We start from the raw sequence: 19,404 nt of genomic DNA, 5'->3' as shown, positions 1-19,404 counted from the left end.
GAATCTTTTATTTCATTTCATTTTAATTAATTACAGTTTAAATTTAAATAGCTACATGTTCTTGGTAGCTCCCATATTATACAGCACAGGTATAAAATATGCCAGATACAATATGAACAAAAAAGAATAAGATGTGATTCCTGTTTATGAGAATCTTATGGTTTAATGGAGGAACAAGTTGATAAGCAAATGATTCATAGGCCTGGTGATAGGTATTATAGTGTGGTTATAGACAGAATTCTAAGGAAACCTAAAGATCAAGGGACTAATTCATGCCTGGGGCCAGGGAGAGATTTTTAGAGGCAATACAGTTGAGTTAGGTCTTGAAGGGTGAGTAAAGGTTTAATTCTTTCATTCAGCAGATATGAGCTGAAAGTCTTCTCTAGGCCAGGCACCCAGTTGAGAGAGTAGATGATTGTCAAATGAGAGGTAAAGCTAAGAGTATAGAGGAAACATCTCTGTTGGTAAGACTGCTTGAGGAGGTCCTGTTATAAAATGTAGAACTTGAATTGTCCCTTGAATCATCCAAAGATGATGCTGAGAGGTAAGGGAGGGCATTCCAGATAAGAACAGCATGAGTAAAGAGGTGAAGATGGGACTAGTAGCCACCACTAGACCAGCCTAAATGAAGTAGAGAACAGGATTGGAGGACAGCTATGGTGAGGTTCCACTGGAGATGATGGTATAATGGGGGAGGGTATAAAACAGGCTATGAATGGTGGTTAATGGCTCTTACTTTTATGCCACTGGAGATTTTCAAGTCACATGTTACAGGTTGTATAAAGTTGTGTGACAGGTGGGCTCCGAGTGCTTCTGAAAAACAGGCAGAAGTTTCATTTGGGAAGGTACTCCCTGCACACCACAGAAAGGCAGTGTTCAATTTCTTGGTATTCTGGCTGCCAACATCCATTCCCTTCCCACAGCCTCTCCCATTTCCCCCATGTCCCTTTGAGGGAGATCTGGTCCAGGGGGTCTTTCCAGGGTGTATTTCGCACTGAAAGGAGGAGGAAAAGGAGTCAGGCACTGCCCCTGGACTCAAATGTTTGATGCCAGGGATGGAACAGTTGGAGGTCGGAACATTGCTGTTGCATTGTGGCAAGAAAAGTAATTCAGAGGTAGCCTGTCCTGATGACATGGTGGCAGCATGAGTCATGGCCCAGGCTTTTCTCAGAGTCTGACCCTCAGCCCCCTGCCATTCTGATATACTTTCACTAAGTCTCTTTTGACTTACAGTCATCAGAGTCTATGTCTGTTGCTTATGGCTAAGAACCCTGGCTGACACATTTGAAAATAACGCAGATTCCTGCAAGTGGGAAGTGCTTGGTCATGGTTCTGACTCTGCCCTAACCTGTCATCTCTGGAAAGTTCCCCACCCCTGGGCCTTATGCTCTTGTCTCTCTAATAAGGGATCCACAGTCATGATTTCTAAGGGGGCTTTTGAGCAAACATTCAACTACACCCTAGGCCAAGGCAATGGAAACAGAAGGAAAGGGAAGCTGCAAGACATATTTTACGAACACGTAAAACTTGGTGGCTGATTGCATAGAGAAGGCAAAGCAGAGTGAGTAAAAGATGTCTCTGTGCTTTTGAATCTGAAGGGGGAAAAAAAAAATGTTTGCTTTCAAATCGTCCAAAGCCACTTCTGCCATTGTTAGTTGTTGTATCCATTTGACCAAAGAATCAGAGTTTAAAAATACCCTTTTGTTCTCCCTTCTTTGTTAATCCCCTGCCAAGAAGCTCTGCCCCGTAACTGGGTAAATCCATTAGGAGCTCCTCAGTCATCAGAAGATTTGTAACTCACTGCCAGTGGCCTTGCTGCTGTGATCTGGACTTCAGAGCTGGAGAAAGGGCATCTGGAACAAACAGTCCAGGCAGGGCTTGGCGATGTGTTCTGCGGAACGCAGCAAGTGACAGTCCATTCCAGAGGCAAATGTTGGCTACTTTTCTGTTCCTCACACACAGCAAACCCGTGGCTCAGCCATTCTCCCACTTTGCAAGGACTTCTAAATGACTCTTTGGCAAGAAAGATCTAATCCACCCTTCATATACAAGCTCATGCTGTTCATTGAGTAAATGTGCAGCGGGCCAGGCTCTGTGCTTGGTACCAGCAATGCAAAGATAAAAGGACATAGTACCCAGTCTCAAGGAGCTCCCATTCACTGGGCCTGGGTGTTGTCCCCAAGCTCCCACCTTGTCATTCATTCTGCCGGTAAATGCACTGTGAGCCAATTCCTGAGAACAGGGACACTTTCTGTGTTCTTCACGATGCCTGTGCACCCAGAGTGGGTGTTCAGATGTTCTCACTGAGAACCACACTTTGCTTTGTGTGTGGGGGAAAGTGTGAATGCCTTATTGTACAGTAGTGAAGGGAGAGCACTATGGAGATACAAATTGGTTTCAAATCCCCCCTCCAAACCTAGCTCTGTGATTTACTAAAAGGGTGACTGGAGAAGGTATTTAACCTCTGTGGGCCTCAGTTTTCTCATCTGTAAAATGGAGGACACATAATTAGATTATATATTACTTGTCATTTAAACAATGAGTTGTGTTGGTTTATAGAATGGTCTCAGTGTCCGTGGCTGCAGCTTTGTCTTAGTAACTGGAGAACCTCAAGGATGTGTTGCACGATTCACAGCAGCAAGGAACAACTGCCCCTTTCCCCTTACTTTCTTTCTCTGTTATTTCTCACCCTTCCTTCTTTTCCTTTTTTTTTTTTAAATTTCATTTTTTTCTTTTTCCTCTCTGTGTCTTGCTCTACCTTCTCTCTCCCATTCTCTCTCTCTTTCTCCCCCCACCCCGACTATCTCCATTGGAGCAATGGAAATTATTAGTTAGAAATTATATTTAAATGTGAAAAAATACTGAGCAGACAGACTCAGTGAATTAAATATAGACCGTGTCCTCTTTTCTAAGAAGACAGACCTTACTTTTCTCCTCATGATGGTGAGGTCCATGTACCTCTTGTGCAGCCAATTCACTCAGAATTCCCCACCCGTACAGACCCACTTTGGAACCTGACCCAAAAGCTGTGGAAAGAGAACAAAGCATAAATACATTTTTTTTTTTCTTTTTCAGAATTGTTCGTTGATTTTCTGGCAGTGGTATTCTGGCTGTATAGGGAAAGAAAACAACAACAATCAAGAAAGTGAAAGAGGAAGAAAGCCTTGAGTGCTTGCCAATCTCTGCAGTGTGAGTTTCCATCATGGTTGAATTCAAGCTTCCAGCATACAGTCCTAGAACACAGAGTAGGGAAAAGTGTGCACTGTCCCCCCTCAGGAGACACTCTGCTTTGTGCTCTGTTTAGAAATGTGCAGACATGGCCCTAGTGCTCAGGCCTGTCTACCCCACCTCCCACGCCAGGGGCCTGGTCCTAGCCCACAACACCGTGTTCCAATTAGGTTTCCTGCCTGTTGTCCCTCCCGAACTCTGTCTACCAAATATCCTTCTGAAACCCAGGTTGGAATATGCAACTTCCCTGCTCTCTGCTCCCCAGGGCCTCACCTTGGCCACCCCCTGGCCCTCCTCCACTTCTTTCACCCTTGTCCAGAGCTACTCCTGGCTTTTCGTCTTGATGTAAACCCTATGACCTCTCCCTGTGTTTGCTCATATCTAACTTGCTGCTTGGAATTTGTTCTCAGAATTCCCATTTCTGCTCCTTTGTCTGCCTGGTGAACTGCGGTCATCTCCCAACCTAGCTAGGAGGCCTTGTTCCCCTTGCTGATCTGGTCCTCCAGCTATCCTAAACTGCACGGCATCACTTAATCCCTTATCAGGGTCCCCTTGACACCATTCTGTCATATTCTATGGTGAGAACTGAACTGGTTTCTTATATCTCCAGATCCTAAGATAGTGAGGAGGCCATGGGTCCAGGATTGATCATTCATTTATTCATTCATATATGCATTGAACAAACATTTATGGGGTGTCTGTTATGTGCCAAGCATTGTGCTGAGTGAGACTGGAGAAGAGTGAGGAATAAAACAGATCTTCCTTTTCTCTGTTAAAGGTCATAGGGAATGGAGGAGTAAAAACATAGAACAAATAGAAAATAAATATGTAATTGCAAACATGTTCGATGAAGAAAAAGAACAGATGGCATGAGAAAAGTCCCACTAAAGAAAGGTTTTTAAGTTCCAGTAAACCTGGAATATAACTTTTTAAGGAAAGGGGACCTCACTCAGCAGACACAGCACCATGACATGAACTGCGTCGTGGGGCAGGCCTCAGCCTGCTCGCTCATCTGTGAGAGCAAGGCTGGTGCAGTGTTTGTATTTCTGGCACACTGGGTTAGAATTTCAAGCCAGCTCTGGTGTAAGAGGCTTGAACTGGGGTCATCAAAATGGGGAGGGGGGTGAACATATAGAACACAGGCTTCAAAGGGAAAAATGGAGAAAGCGGAGAGAAATGCCCAAGAGAGCTAGGCCAGCCCAGAACAAGTGTGTGTTGTTGCAGACAAGCATGTTGCTTGTATGGTGTGTGGGCTCTGTCCTTTCTCCATTTAGATGATGGGGAGAAGGCTGCCTGGGCTGGAAGGGGAGACTTAGATTAGGGCTAGTCTTCATTAAAACTGAGGAGGTGAGAGGATATGGTTGAGCTCTATTTTATATTCTTGTATCTCTATTAATTTCTTTAAAATTGTCTCTAGTGATAGAAAGTTCAAATAAAATAGACTTAAGGGAAGAAAAAAAGAGAGGATGAATGGGTTCAGGTAATTAAAAAATCCATGATTACATCCAATGCCCAGATCTTTGTTTTTAATACCATATTCCAATAAAATGAACTACGCTCCATGGAGAAATGACCAACTCTAGAACGGAAGCAGAGAATATACAGTAATGCACCTAGAGCATCTTAGAGACCAGAAAGTAAGAAAGTGCTCAAAACCCAAAACACACACATAAACACCCACATATTCAAGGAATGTCAAGGGGACATAGCAGCCAACTGAACAAACAAGTGAAAGGTCAAAGCTGGAAGAATTTGAGTCACAAAAATAAATTAGGAGCATTGAATTAAAAAAGTATAAAACAAGTCCATATCAATCACCATAAATAAGTGATTGAATAAATAAATGAGGGAAAAGTGGCAAATCCACGTGGTGGAATTGCGTACGGAGTAGGTAGATATTCTGTCCATAAGAGGTTGAGCACTGTAAGTGTGCACTGTAAGAAATGACTTCGTTCTGAAGAGTACAGCATGGAAAGGGGAAGGGGTAGCTTTATGGTGGAGAAACCTAAAAACACTGCTTCACCAAGGTAATTAAGATTGACATCAACAATGATAAATCATGTTGACAGCATGTACCCTTGATAAAATGTGGTGAGTGTGGTACTTAATATGTGGCCTTGTTCCCCCAAACCTATAACCTAGCCTAATCATAAGAAAAAAATCAGAAATCCTAACTGAGGTACATCCTACAAAGTACCCGTCTGGTACCCCTCACAACTGTCGAGGTCACCTAGAACAAGGCAGTTCTAAGAAACTGCCTTAGTCCAGAGGACCTGAAGGAGACATGATGACTCACTATACTGTGGTGTCCTGGATAGGATGCTGGAACAGAAAAGGAGCAATGCCTAAAAACCAAGAAAATCTCAATGAAGCAGGGACTTTAGTTAATAATGTATCAATATGGGCTTCATTGCAATGTATCATACTATTGTAAGATGTTAACAATGGAAGACACTGGGTGTGAGGTATGTGGGAATACTCTGGACTGTCCCCACAACTTATCTGTAAATCTAAAACTATTATGAAATTAATAGTTTATTAAGAAAAATTTTTAAGTCCCTAGAGCTCAGCACCATCAGATATGGCTAAATCTAGGATCTCAGATGTGTTGGCTTAGCTTTCAGGCAGGCTCCCTTCACTCACTGGAAGCCTCATTACTCCAGACCTACGTTATCCTAATGGGAGGGAAGTTCTATTCCTAATAACTGCAACCAAAGCTTCAGACTTGGGGCAGATGCGCATTCTGGAATCAACCAGTGTGGCCAGGGGGTGGGAAGTCTTACTGACCAGGGCTAGATCACGTACCGACCTCCGGAGCTTAGGGTACAATGAGCCCTATGCCCATCGAAAAGCCTGAGAGCGGAGATGGCTTGTTACTTAAACACAGTGGTTATTCAGTCTGGTACTATGCTGCTGAGGGGATCAGCTGCTTCCCCTCCACTCATGGCCTACCCTCCAGGCCTCTAGGAGTTTTCCAGTTTCTCTTGTGAAGGAGACAACTTCTTGGCTAATGGGCAAATCCCTTTGTATCAGGCCTTCTTGATGGTCTTTGGCCAGCCCAGAAGCTGGCCAGGCAGTGGCCACCTTTGCTTGAACCAAAGACCCCTAGGTCCTGGGGCTACTTACCTGAATGATAAGGTAGTTTCAGCAAGAGAGGAAAGTTAGGCTAGACAAACAATGGGATTGGAAAGCCCTAGATACTGCCTCACACAAATTTTTAGTGGGAAAAAATTATTTTTGTGTGTTCTAATTTGCATCTACTTGAAGAGCTTCTAATTCATCTGATCATTTCATTCTAAAGATAATGCCATTTAGTATATCCTTTCCTTCCAATACCTTGGTACAAAAGCATTGCCTTTAGCTTTTTCTGCTTTCCATGAGTTCTCTCATTCAATTTTAAGCTCTGTACTTTAACCAGAATATACATAAGGTAGAATGTAAAAGCCTTCTTTTATGAAGCGTTGTCACCAACGTGTCAGCCCAGTGTCAAAGTGGCTCCAGGGAGAAAGATGGAAATAGGCTGGTTCTATCTGAGTGCTTGAAGGATACGTTAAAACCTCCCATTATTAATCTCTTTGTAAAATATTTCTTCAAGAAATGGTGCATTGCACAATACAATATAACATTCATATCAAGTGATATAGGAATTGCTTTAAGCAAAACTTGTTGTACTCTGTGTAATGAATGCTGCAATAAAAATACATATTCATTTCCTGATCACAAATCACAGCAATTTAAGCTATCTTCTTCCTAGCTTTAGTGTTTGGAGGGAAATATGTATGTGTGGGTGCCTCCCCATTGAACAGAGGCACATTCTTCTACAGGAGGAAGCCTGTCTGCATGCCATATTGCATGGAGCTCGTTTATTTCTAAGCTTTCCTCGTTAGGGTTCTAGAAGTGTTGGTGAGGCCATCATTTGAAACACAACCAAGGAAGCACTGCTGTGATCACAGCAGAGTAGGAAAGTAATCCATTTTTAAAAATGTAAGTTTGTTCAAGTTGTCCCGTAACATATAAACTTGAATGTATAATTTCAGTCCTGAGTTTAAAGAATAGAAAAATACAAGTCATCAAAGTACTTTAGATTTTCTTAAGTGAGAAACCTTCCTCTTTGGGTATTGTTGAAACATGATTTAAGTGCCATAATGATGGGTATCAAGTAAGAGGACATCGAAGGTCACCCCAGGATTAGAAGAACAGAGGGGAACCCTGAATCTTTTTCTTTTTCTAAGGGAGCAAATAAATGCCAGTGACTTCCATCTGTGACCATTGTGCCTTCTGGCCATGACCTCTGAGGATTTGGATAGCCTTCAGATCTTCCCTGGTGTTAGTATGAGAAGTGTTCAATGAAAGTCTTCCTGATTACTAAAGGTTGCATTTGCCTGGTATCCTAGGGATCTGTCCCCTTTATTTCTCTTTGCAGATCTGAGGGGAGTGATGCAACAAACATTTGCTCAGTTGCTTCTCTCCTGAGCTTTAGCAGGGGGACTTGTGCATGGTTTGTTCTTATAAATATTTGCTGACTGGGTGAATAAACAACCTACGAGGTTTGGACTAATTCTTCTTCACTTTTCAGAGGTTATATCACTTCCAGGGAGCCTGTTTGGCTCTAGGGTCCTGGCTCTCATATTCTCCCTTGTGCCACCTCTAAGATTCTCTCATGTGTCCTGAAAGTGTTTTTAGGACAAAACTCAAGAGTATAGAGATTTTAAGGTGATTTAGAACATTGAATTTCTTAACAGCTATTGTGCCGTTATTACTGGCAGCTTGGGAGTTGTGAACAGCTCAACACACTAAACTGGAATGCGGCCCGAGAAGTAGGGTTTCTGAGAGGTATGGTAGATACCCAGAATACCTCTTTCCCCAACAGAATTAGGATGTTTGCTCCATAAGGAAACTAAGAGATGAATCAGGTGCAAACTGGCCTCCTTGCCCCAATTTGTTCCCAGACTGCCTCCAGAATTCTTTCTGAATATGTGGGCTTTTGCCTATGAGTGACTTCCTATTATTCACTGTGTAAACAACCAAGTCTAAAGCATGGCCTCCAAGTCTTCTGGATGAACCATGTGGTCGGTCTTTCTACAACCATCCCATTCCTCCCCCTTTTGTAGCAGGTATGTGGGTTATAAAGGCCAGCTGTTCAGTTTTAAACATGGCTCTGACTGCTCTCTTCCAGAAGGATAAACCCATATCTTACAGTGATTGGTTAAGGTGCCCTAGACTTATCTCAGTTGGCCCCAGAGATTAGTTCAGGGTGAGTCAGTCATTATAAAGCCCAGGACTCTTGTTGGATGGTCTCAGGAGCAGGCTTTCTTTCAGCCCTTGGTTGTTACCTGGGAAGCATATAACCTTGGTGGTTGGTAGCCACTCTGTGACCATAAGGGACATCCGGTGTTAGGACGAAGAAGATATTACAAAAGAGAGAAGAGTAATATGTGCTCTGGTGAGTGCTGTGAAATGTGTAAGCCTGATGATTCATAGACCCTTACCTCTGGGGCAAACAATACCTTATATGTTAATAAAAATAATTTTTAAAAAAGAAAGAAGACTGCATAGTATTCCATTGTGTATATATACCACATCTTCTTGATCCATTCATCTGTTGATGGACATCTAGGTTCTTTCCATAGTTTGGTTATTGTGGACATTGCTGCTATAAACATTCGAGTACACGTGCCCCTTTGGATCACTACGTTTGTATCTTTAGGGTAAATACCCAATAGTGCAATTGCTGGGTCATAGGGCAGTTCTATTTTCAACATTTTGAGGAACCTCCATGCTGTTTTCCAGAGAGGTTGCACCAGCTTGCATTCCCACCAACAGTGTAGGAGGGTTCCCCTTTCTCCGCATCCTCGCCAGCATCTGTCATTTCCTGACTTGTTGATTTTAGCCATTCTGACTGGTGTGAGGTGATATCTCATTGTGGTTTTGATTTGTATTTCCCTGATGCCGAGTGATATGGAGCACTTTTTCATGTGTCTGTTGGCCATCTGGATGTCTTCTTTGCAGAAATGTCTGTTCATGTCCTCTGCCCATTTCTTGATTGGATTATTTGTTCTTTGGGTGTTGAGTTTGCTAAGTTCTTTATAGATTCTGATCTCCCTGATATGAGGAAGTGGTGATGCAACATGGGGGCTTAAGTGGGTACGAGAAGAATAAATGAAAGAAGATGGGATTGGGAGGGAGACAAACCATAAGTGACTCTTAATCTCACAAAACAAACTGAGGGTTGCTGGGGGGAGGGGGTTTGGGAGAAGGGGGTGGTATTATGGACATTGGGGAGGGTATGTGTTTTGGTGAGTGCTGTGAAGTGTGTAAACCTGGTGATTCACAGACCTGTACCCCTGGGGATAAAAATATATGTTTATAAAAAATAAAAAATTATATTAAAAAAAAAAAAGAAAGAAGAGTAGAAATGTAAAGAAATCAGCTCCTTGGTGATATGATTGGGTCTTTAGATCAAAACATTCTGACTATTTAGGTATTCATGTTTCTAAAAGCCATAAACTTACCTATGTCAAAAAGCTAATAAATTGTTTTTATAGTTTGGGGCAGTTCAAGCTGGGTTTTGTATAATTAGCAACTAAAAGCCTTCTGATGGATATGCTGCTTATAAAGTAGTCCCAGTATTACTCTTTAAGATTCACCTTTGCCATTCCCTGCATGTACCAGAGGTTTCACCTGAAAACATTAATGCTCATTCTCTGTGAATTTTCACCTATGGTCCCCTCTGTCCCCACTATCCAAACTCCCTCTCTCTATTGTAAGCTTCTACTCATCTTACAAAATCTGACTATCGCCTCCTCTAAAATTGTGCCTGCTCTCCTTCAGCTCATCTCAGAAAGAATCAGTGACTCCCTTCTTATTGTTGCTCAGGCATTACTTACATGGCCATATTAGAGCAATTTAAACACATTTATCAATTTAGCCTCTCATATGGCTGTTAGGCAATGTGCTTGGTAGGTATTATCTTGTTTAACCTTTATACCTGTCCTATGATATCATATTAATATCCTAATTTAAATATAGAGAAGCAGTTTAGAGATGAAAAGGAACTTGTCTAAGAGTCTTCAGCTTGTAGGATAATGGGGTGGTGAGGAGAGCTGGGACTTAGATCATTTAATTCCAGAATCTGGGCTGTTCACCTCTGCACTGTATTCTCTTTCCTGCTAGTGAGTTCTTTGAAGCCAAGCACTCTCTGTCATTGATGGGTGCCTGAACATTCTAGGCACTCAGAAATGCTAGCAAGTTAGGCAAATGGGGGGATGGATCTATTTATGCCCTTCATATCACAGATGAGGAAAGCAGAACTCAGTTGGTGTAAGTGATGTGTAGCTGGGCTACAGTACAGATACTGTTTTCTATCATACATACAGACATCGTACAGACTTTTTCTACAATAGCCTGCCACTTTGGGAAGAAAATTATATTTCCTCTAAAAGAAACTCCCCAAAGCAAGAGGATAAAAATAAAATCCAAGATGCCTGGACTTCTCTCTAACCCTAGGACCAGTAATATGTCCCTTCTGGTTGAGTCCCAAATGAAGCAGACCTCCTCATCCCCTTCTCTGGAATCCAGGTTGTATCTTTTGTTAATCCTCTGTAAATGGTTACTGACGCCTAACCTAATTTGAGGTGAAAAGAGAATAGAGCCAAATCACATTCAAGCCCTGGCTTGGGAGGCCTATTTATAACTACTTAGACATCAGGTTTGGAAAGAGGAAGGGGAGTTTAAGCACAAAATCCAAAAGAACATTGAAAATAAGAAGTAGAGTCACACATCATCTTAATTAGCCAGCAGTGAAGTAGAAATCCTGCATTTCTGTCATGTTGCCACCATGCAAGAGCAGACTGTGACATTAGTTTAATTACATAAATTTATTAGATGAAAGGAACAACTTCTGTAATTGTTCAAACAATATTCCTATTCAGATTGCTGTGCAATATCTTTATTTAGCTTTTAAGTATTTATAAAAGTGATTCATTTTCAATGAAACCCTCAAACTACCTGTATTTTAATGACTTGAGGGACACTTTTAATTTCCCTCCTCTAATTTCTTTAAATGTGTGTCCTCATCAAATGTCCATGTTCCAAAAGCCTGTCACCCAGTGTACATTTAATATCTGCTTTCAACATGGACCAGCCATGAGCATCACCAAGAGGAATGTCTTCCAGGAGGAAGTGATTCTGTAGGGGCTGACTCACATCTTCCTCGTCAGCATCATTGTAGCTCTCGTTTGTGACCATTTACTGGTTCCAGTGCTGCACTTACCAAGCTCCCCTCCTGCATCTCCAAGTCTCCGGGACTCCCCTCCTTCTCAGGGAAGCCCCCCAACCCCCACCCCACTGCCCAGGGAGCCATGTTTGAGATCACAGGACTGTACTGCCCCCTCTCCCCAGCCCACTGTGGTTGACCCAAACTGTGGCTGAGAGCCTGACCTGTGGACAACTAATCCATGGAACGGCCAGAGACCAGGATTTGTGTGGCCTCATTAAAAATATTAACTTGACTAAAAAACATTCTCTTGGGAATTTAATCTAAGCACAGAAAGGCTCTGCTTGTTTTCAGTAGGAGCTGAAGTAGACAGGATAGCATATTAAACTGAGGCTCTTCACCTGGGGTCCATGAACCCATTTAGATTATGTGTGAAACTCTGGGTTTGTATATATAAATAGTATGAACCGCTTCACAAATCTGAGGTAAAAGAGGATTGCATTTCTTATTTGCTGATTAATTTCCCCTTTACTCACCTCCTTGAAGGTGGGTAATCAGTATCTTTTTTTTTTTTAAAGATTTTTTTTTTATGTATTTATTTATTTGTCAGAGAGAGAGAGAGAAAGCATAAGAAGGCAGAGGCAGAGAGAGAAACAGGCTCCCTGCTGAGCAAGGAACCCCACATGGGACTCGATCCCAGGATCCTGGGATCATGACCTGAGCTGAAGGCAGCAGCTTAACCGACTGAGCCACCCAGGCGTCCCAAGGGTAATCAGTATCTTAAAGTTCTCTCATTTTTTATGTGGTCCAGAACCCCGAGATTCCCCTAAGGACCCTGTTCCTAAAGGCTCTGTTCATTTCCCACATCCAAGCCAGGAAAGTTCTGGAAGCCATTCAGTCCACTGCTGCTAATGGTATCCTCCCATACCAAGTCTTGTTTGAAACCTGGCCCACATAGTCAGCGGCAGATGCCATTGTTGTTCTGCTGAAATGACGCCTGTGTAGTTTCTGGAGGCAGGACCTGAACATCACTGAGCCATTGGCAGGCTGGGTCAGTGCCCTGTCCCTGCATCTTCCAGGGAACACAGATGCCTGGCTCAGGTCCTCAGATCGGTGAGTATCCTGTTCCACTCCTTGGTTGCCCTCAAGAGGTACATGTACTGCACCTATCCTTTCAGGTGAATCTACGTGATGACAGGGTCTTCTCTCTCACACACCTTTTTTAAAGAGACCAAAGTCAGGAATCCAAGGTGGGTTCCTCACATCTCTCTGACTAACATGAGGAGAAAAACATAAAAATACAATAACAGGTTTTCATCTTTAGCTGGGCACGTTCTGACTGTGCATTTATCTGAGAAGAGTGTTTCTGGCTCTCGTCAGGTTTTCAGTGGTATCTGTGGCTCAGAAATAGGTGATTGAGAGAGGGAGAGAGTGGGGGAGAAAAAGAAAGAGTCAGGAATCACCAGAGTAGAGAGAGCCCAGAGGGCTTTGGGTCTCTCGGAGCCAGCGTCTGGGTAGCATGTTGCTGTCAGTGGGACCGAGCAGAGGATGCCTACGGTGTAATAGGTCGTGGTAATGGTGGTGCCCAAGAGTGAACATGGATGAGCCTCACACATTTTGTTGAGTGAATAAAAGCTATAATCTTCCATTTATATGAAGTTCAAAACCAGACAGAATTAACCTACAGTAATAGAAATAAAAAGAGGGATTCTCTTGGTGGGGGGCATCAACTGAGTAGGGAGGTTCGGGCAGGCTCTCTACAAGGGCTCTGCCGACGTTTCCTTCAGGCAGCTAGTAAAGATTTTAGGCTTTGAAACTCTCATGACTCTGCGGCAACTACTCAGATACCCCGAGACAAGATGCAAACAGTGGTGTGGTTGTGTTCTGATAGAACTATTTTTACAAAAAGTGGCTGATGGGATTTGGCCCACAGGCCTGACTTTGCTGACCCCTGATCTATACCTCCGTGTGGTTGGTGATTATATAGATCTATGTAAAAAAATCTCAGAGCTGTATAGTTATAATTGGGTATTCTATTGGATGTTAATTATGTCTCTGTTGAAAAAAGAAAGAAATCCATTAAGAGATTAAGCCAAAGGTGGGGGTGGGGAGAGAGAAGAAAAGAAAATAGTTCCACAGACCTCAGGTAGGATGTTAATGGAATGAACAAGAGTCAGGAATCCAGAATTCATCAGAACTTTTGCTCTTGGGTGTTATGAGGGTCCATGTGTACCCTCACATCTGTCCCTCACCCTCCCTTGATGTGAGCCAGCTAGAGGGAGTGCCTGCTCATTGCTACAGAGAAGATTTTCCAGAACACCCTGCCAGCACTTCCGTGGCCATGTATAACCTCCTGCCTTGACCTGACCAGACAGGTTCCTGGAGTCTGAATCACCTGCTCCAGATCACAGAGTTCACCCACAGGCATGCCTAGCACACGCTGCACACCAAAGTCCTTGCGAAGGCCTTGAAACCTCTCCAGCCCCTCTTCCCTTAGGCAGGTATGAGTGAGCTGCGTTTCCTAGGATTCGAGTCTGGCTCACCTTGGAGTCAGCTCATTGCGGTCTGCCCTTTGCATTCTCATGCTCCAGCTCATCAGCAATTGTTTGTTCTTAGTACTAAACTTGACAGGGGATGGAGGAAAACACACAGCCAAGGTCAGAGAGCAGCAAACTCTCTCCTCCATGAAGTCTGTCTTCATCCTTAAATAGCACCGATCAAAAAAATCACCTTGTTTTCTCTGAGCAGCCTGCAGCCTGTTGAGGGTGGGTGTCCTCTGCAAGCTCTCACCTCCCCTGGCTATCCCTTTGCTTCCCCACACCTATCCCACTGGCCCAGGTGAGGATGCAGGAGAGAAAAGGGATGTGTCAGTAGCTATATAACCCTTAGGGTTTTCTAAAAGTGCTGTATTAGACAAACTGAAAGAAGAGAAACTATTTTTCTGGGCACTTTGGGTCTGGAGAACTCTGGCTACTTCAATCAGAAGCAGGCTCTTTGATGTTCTGTTTTTGTGTTCAGTTGTCTATAATTTGGACAGCGTCACCTGTGTCAGGAAACGTATTCCATATCCTGTATTTTGCAGCTGAGCCATGGGGAAGGTCCTTGAGTGGCAGGAAAGATGCTTGAGAGCAGTGCACGCAGGGGTTTCCCCGGCCTCACTCAGCCTCACTCATCAGGGGAGCCCTGATGATTCTACGCTTGCCTAGGCAGGTTCTTCTTAACTTTGTGCCCTACCTCACTACATGTTTCCTCTTACCACAAACTTAGGGCTTTAAAACAACAAAAATTAATTTTCTTATTGTCTTGAAGTGCAACATGGGTCTCACTGGACTGGGCTTTATAAAATCCAGATGTTTGCAGCCTACATTCCTTTCTGGAAACCCCAGAGGAGAATCTGTTTCTTTTACCCTTTCCAGCTTCTGGAGGCCCTCTCAATCCCTCAGCTCATGGCTTCCCTCTTCAAAAAGTCAGCCAATGTTGCATCTCTCTGGGTTTTTCTTCTGTAGTCTCATCTTCCTCTGACTCTTCTGCTTCCTTCTTGCACTTACAAGGACCCTGTGTTTACACTGGGCTCATTTGGGTAATGCAGGATAATAAGGTTAACCAAATCACAACTTTAATTTCATCTACAACTTAACTCCCTCTGCTACATGGCCTTACATAGCCACAGGTTCTAAGGATTAGCGTGAGGACATCTTTGGAGAATATTATTATGCCTGCCTGTGAATAGGGGTCCAGCGTGAGCTTGATGTTCTGGTTTCCCTTAGCATTACACACCAGGGCACTCAGTCTGAGTTTCCTTCCTATTTCAGAACCAAGACTGATTATTATCATTCAAAGAACAAAACAACACCAGTGTGTTGTGGGGCCAGCATTACCGTATTGCCTCCAGTAAAGTGAAGAGGTCTACTTCCTTTCCTGGGGTCATTCTCACAGTTACTGCTTGTGTCTCAGGCAGAACCCTGTTTCACCAACCACAGATTGTCCCCAAACATGTTTAAGGAATTGTTCAAATCCCGTATCTAAATGTACACTGAATGTATCTCAATGTTCACTAAGGGGGAATGTGCAAAAAAGCACATACGACAGATTAAAAATGCTTACCAAGAGCAATTAATAAATCACATACTATGCGAATGAAAAATTAGATTACTTGCTGTTATCTTTACTGGCTGTTGGATTATTTGCTAACTACAACAGGTATACAGAACTACCTGCATTGTATCATAGTTTATATTTAAGGTGGAGAATTACTCAAAACCAGTAAGTAAATGAGTAGGTCAATAGGGGTGAACGCTTGTAGGGACTCACTGAAGTGATTAATGGAAAGAGTTGAAAAATCAAACTGCCTGGGTTCGAATTTTACCTCTTCTGCTTGCTAACTGTGTGCTTAAAGCAAGTTTATTTTCCTCTCTGTGCTTCACTTTTTTCCTCTGTAACACGAAGATAATATAGCACCTATATCACAGGGTTGTTGTAAAAATGGTATTAATCCATATAAAGCGCTCAGAACCGTGTTTGGCACAATAGTAATCATTCAGGGAATGTTAATCCTTACCAGAGTCATTAACATTAACATCATTACTATGTGACAGACCTTGGAAGGCTCACTTGGGTTAGGTCCCATGTCCTCCATCAACAGGAAGGAAACAAGGGGTGACTAGGGAGGGAGGAAGTAGCTGAGAAGAAAGGGGAGGAGCATGAAAGAGGACAGGGATGAGGGAAGGGTTCTTGGATGCAGTTGCATTCAAACAGACTGGAAGGATACCAAGAACTTGATCCAGGGGGTGTAGCTGGAGCCATGGGGGTGGGGAGGGGTGCAGGGAATGGGCAGGCAGTCTTGGGGGTCTCAGCAGAAGGAGATAGGGGAGTTCCTGCTGGGAGAACCAGGTTGCTACTGTTAGGAGCTCCTGTGGTGGTAGCTGCCACTTCTGTTTCTTCCTTCCTCATCTGGCTCTTCACCTTTTCTTCCTCTTTTCTTTCTCCTCTCCCTTTAGAAAGCCTTGAGCCCGTCGGCACTCCCAGGCAGGACAGGTTGGTGACCTCTGGTTTAGATATAGTCTCACAGGGTAGTGGGGGGTGTGGGTCAGGGGTGTCATTGTCTTGGCCTGGGGACTCTGTGATCCCCTGTCTTTAATGGGGAAAACTCCAGATTCATCTCTCTCTGCCTTGTCATTTCTAGTCGAGCAGTTTTGGACCATCAGTCCCACTGGCTGTGCTGGTCTCTCTCCCATGCTTACCACAGCCCCAGGATCCCTTGTGCTAGAGCATTAGTAAGAACTAACTTCCGTGCATCCTGGAAACTTGAGCCTCAGGTTATAAGCGTGAGAGAATTCTAGGCAAACAGCAGACTGACTAACCTTTCTCTGCTCTTCCTGGTGAAGACGAGACTCACTGCTTTTCCATTTCTGCCCCTGTTTTTATTGAGCTTTGGCTCTTTACTCGGGTAGGAGCTGTCTGGGGCACTAGAGGCAGATGAGCAGGAAGCTTGTCCCTACCACTTGCAGAGGCTGAACAAATCTTAGCAAGTCATGCAAACCCTCAGAGCCTCCCTCTTCAGCTGGGAGATGGGGCTTATACTACCAGTTCTCGGGGCTTTGGTGAAGATCAAACGGGGTGAATTCCCATCCCCCAGCCAGGGCCCTTACACCATCAGTGGCAGTGGAGTCATGTCCTTAGGACCTGCATGGGTGCAGGCCCGTGGCATCGTGCACCCTCCTAGCCCTCCCTCCTCCCCCTCTGGCAGAGCCCTTGGAGCTGTGAGCTGTGTCTTCCTTTTCCTGAGTTCTGATTGGGCTGTCGCCATCCCCTCTTTACCTGGGACAGGTAAATACTTACAGAGTATTATAAAATTGGAAAAACACTAAGCATTGGGCTCAGAGAACAGACACAGGACTTTGAGCCAAAAATCTGTGACTTTGGTCCAGCAGTTACACTGCTCCATCTCTTCCCTACATTGGGATAGGAGCTGACTCGCAGGGTTTGTGTGAGGATTAAAGTGAGGTTAGAGGAAAGCTCCTTATAAATTGTATTGTTATTTCCATCAGCATTAATAACTACTGGCTGGTTTCCAGACGTTGCTGAGGAAGGTTATTACATGCGTTCACCCTGGAAGGCAGCTTGAATGTGAAGCAGCTGCGTGCCAAATCGGCCTCCTCACAGGCTCCAGACCTGAGCTGTCCATGAGGTAGCCACCAGCCACGTGTCACTGTAGAAACTTTTTATCTATTTATTTTAATTTAAATTCAATTAGCTAATGTAGAGTTAATTGACTTCCTCAGTCCCACTAGCCACTTTCCACTGGCTCCTAGCCACCATGTATTGTTGGTGGCTACTGTGTTGACAGAGCAAATATAGAATATAGAGTTGCATCATCACAGAAACTTCTATTGAACAGCACTGGACTAAAATAGGCATCTCCCTCCCCCATCTCTTTAAAGTGTTCCAGAAACCCCTAAAGAGATTTTTTGGGGGTATCCCACAAAGCATCTGTTGTGTTAGATCATCCCAAATACGCCCTTCAGATTTACTATAAATAAAAAAAGAGACAGAAAGGAACATTGTTGTTACGAAAATATTATTAGAGTTACAGAGACTGGTGACCTAGGGCGACGCACATTAGTTCTCACATACATGTGCTTTCTGGGTCACCCCTCAGGTTTTTGACTGGGGAGACAGTGTCCAAGACAATTATTAGATTTAAGGCAGAGATCATCCAGAACCAAGGTATAACATATTGGGGGTAAAAAAGTGGAGTCAACTAGCTTCCCAGAAGCTGATACGGGGTGGGGGGATGGTACTTGGCCTGCTCTTAGGGCACTTATCAAAAGATAACAGGAGATTTGTTGCACGCTGTCTGCATAATTCCAGGACCCCAGGAGGAACTGGGCAATTATCATGTGTCACCACAGAGCCTCCTGGAGGAGGAGAGGGCAGGTCTCAAGTCAGATACAATAACCATCATTACTTGCCCTGGTGAATTGGGGTCTGAAACATCCCCCCGGTGACGCGCTTCCCTCCAGGGCTGGAATCTCTTCCCGCAGCAGGGTGAGGGTGAGGGTGAGGTCTGGGGCAAAGTCACTGTGGTCCCATGCAGTTTCCCACCGGAAACGTTCCCAGAGGCATGGAGGGCAATGAGTCCAACTTAATTTTGTTGGTTTTTAAAAAATAGATATTGTTATTATTTTATTGTCCCTTGCTTATACTTGCAGTATAGATTATAATGAAGAAAATGGGACCCGGCATTCTTGTGTAAGGTGGGGATAGTCATTTCTGCCTCCTAACATTGTAACAAAGATTAATTGAGGGACGTGTGATAAGCGCTATTGTTATCAATAGTAAATATTACTATTTCTTTGAGATTTTATAAGTGTTAGTAATGCTATGAAATATCAGTTAAAATATTATTAGTATATTTTTAAATGCGTTCCACAGATCTTTATGGAGCACTCATTTGGTGTCAGACTGTTCTAAGCCCTGGAGCCGCAGTGAATGACACAGTGGCCTTGATCTCAGGGAACTTTTACTTGAGAGAAGGGACACTGTCCAGTGAGATAATTACAGATAGTGACACATGCTAGTAAGAGGGACTAAGAGGAAGAGGGGGACATCACAGCCTATTTCCTTAGGGTGGCTGGCAAAGACCTTTCTGAGAAGGGGACATTTGTCCTGATACCTAGACGATGATGCTCTCAGGTGATATCAGTGAGAATGCTTTGGACAATAGCAGCGGCTAAGTCCATTAAGTGTCTGACTCTTGGTTTCGGCTCAAGTCATGAGGTCAGGGTCATGGGATGGAGCCCCACATTCAGCTCTATGCAGAGTCTGCTTGAGATTCTCTCTCTTCCTCTCCCTGTGCCCCTCCCCTTGCTCGCTCTCTTTCTCTCAAATAGAAAATCTTTTTTTTTAATCTTTTTTTTAATAAGAATACTTTAGACCATGAAGACCAGAGAACTCTGATT

Source organism: Mustela nivalis (genome assembly GCF_964662115.1).
Source record: "Mustela nivalis genome assembly, chromosome: 1".
Taxonomy (NCBI): Eukaryota; Metazoa; Chordata; class Mammalia; order Carnivora; family Mustelidae; genus Mustela; species Mustela nivalis.
This window is presented reverse-complemented; position numbering follows the sequence as displayed.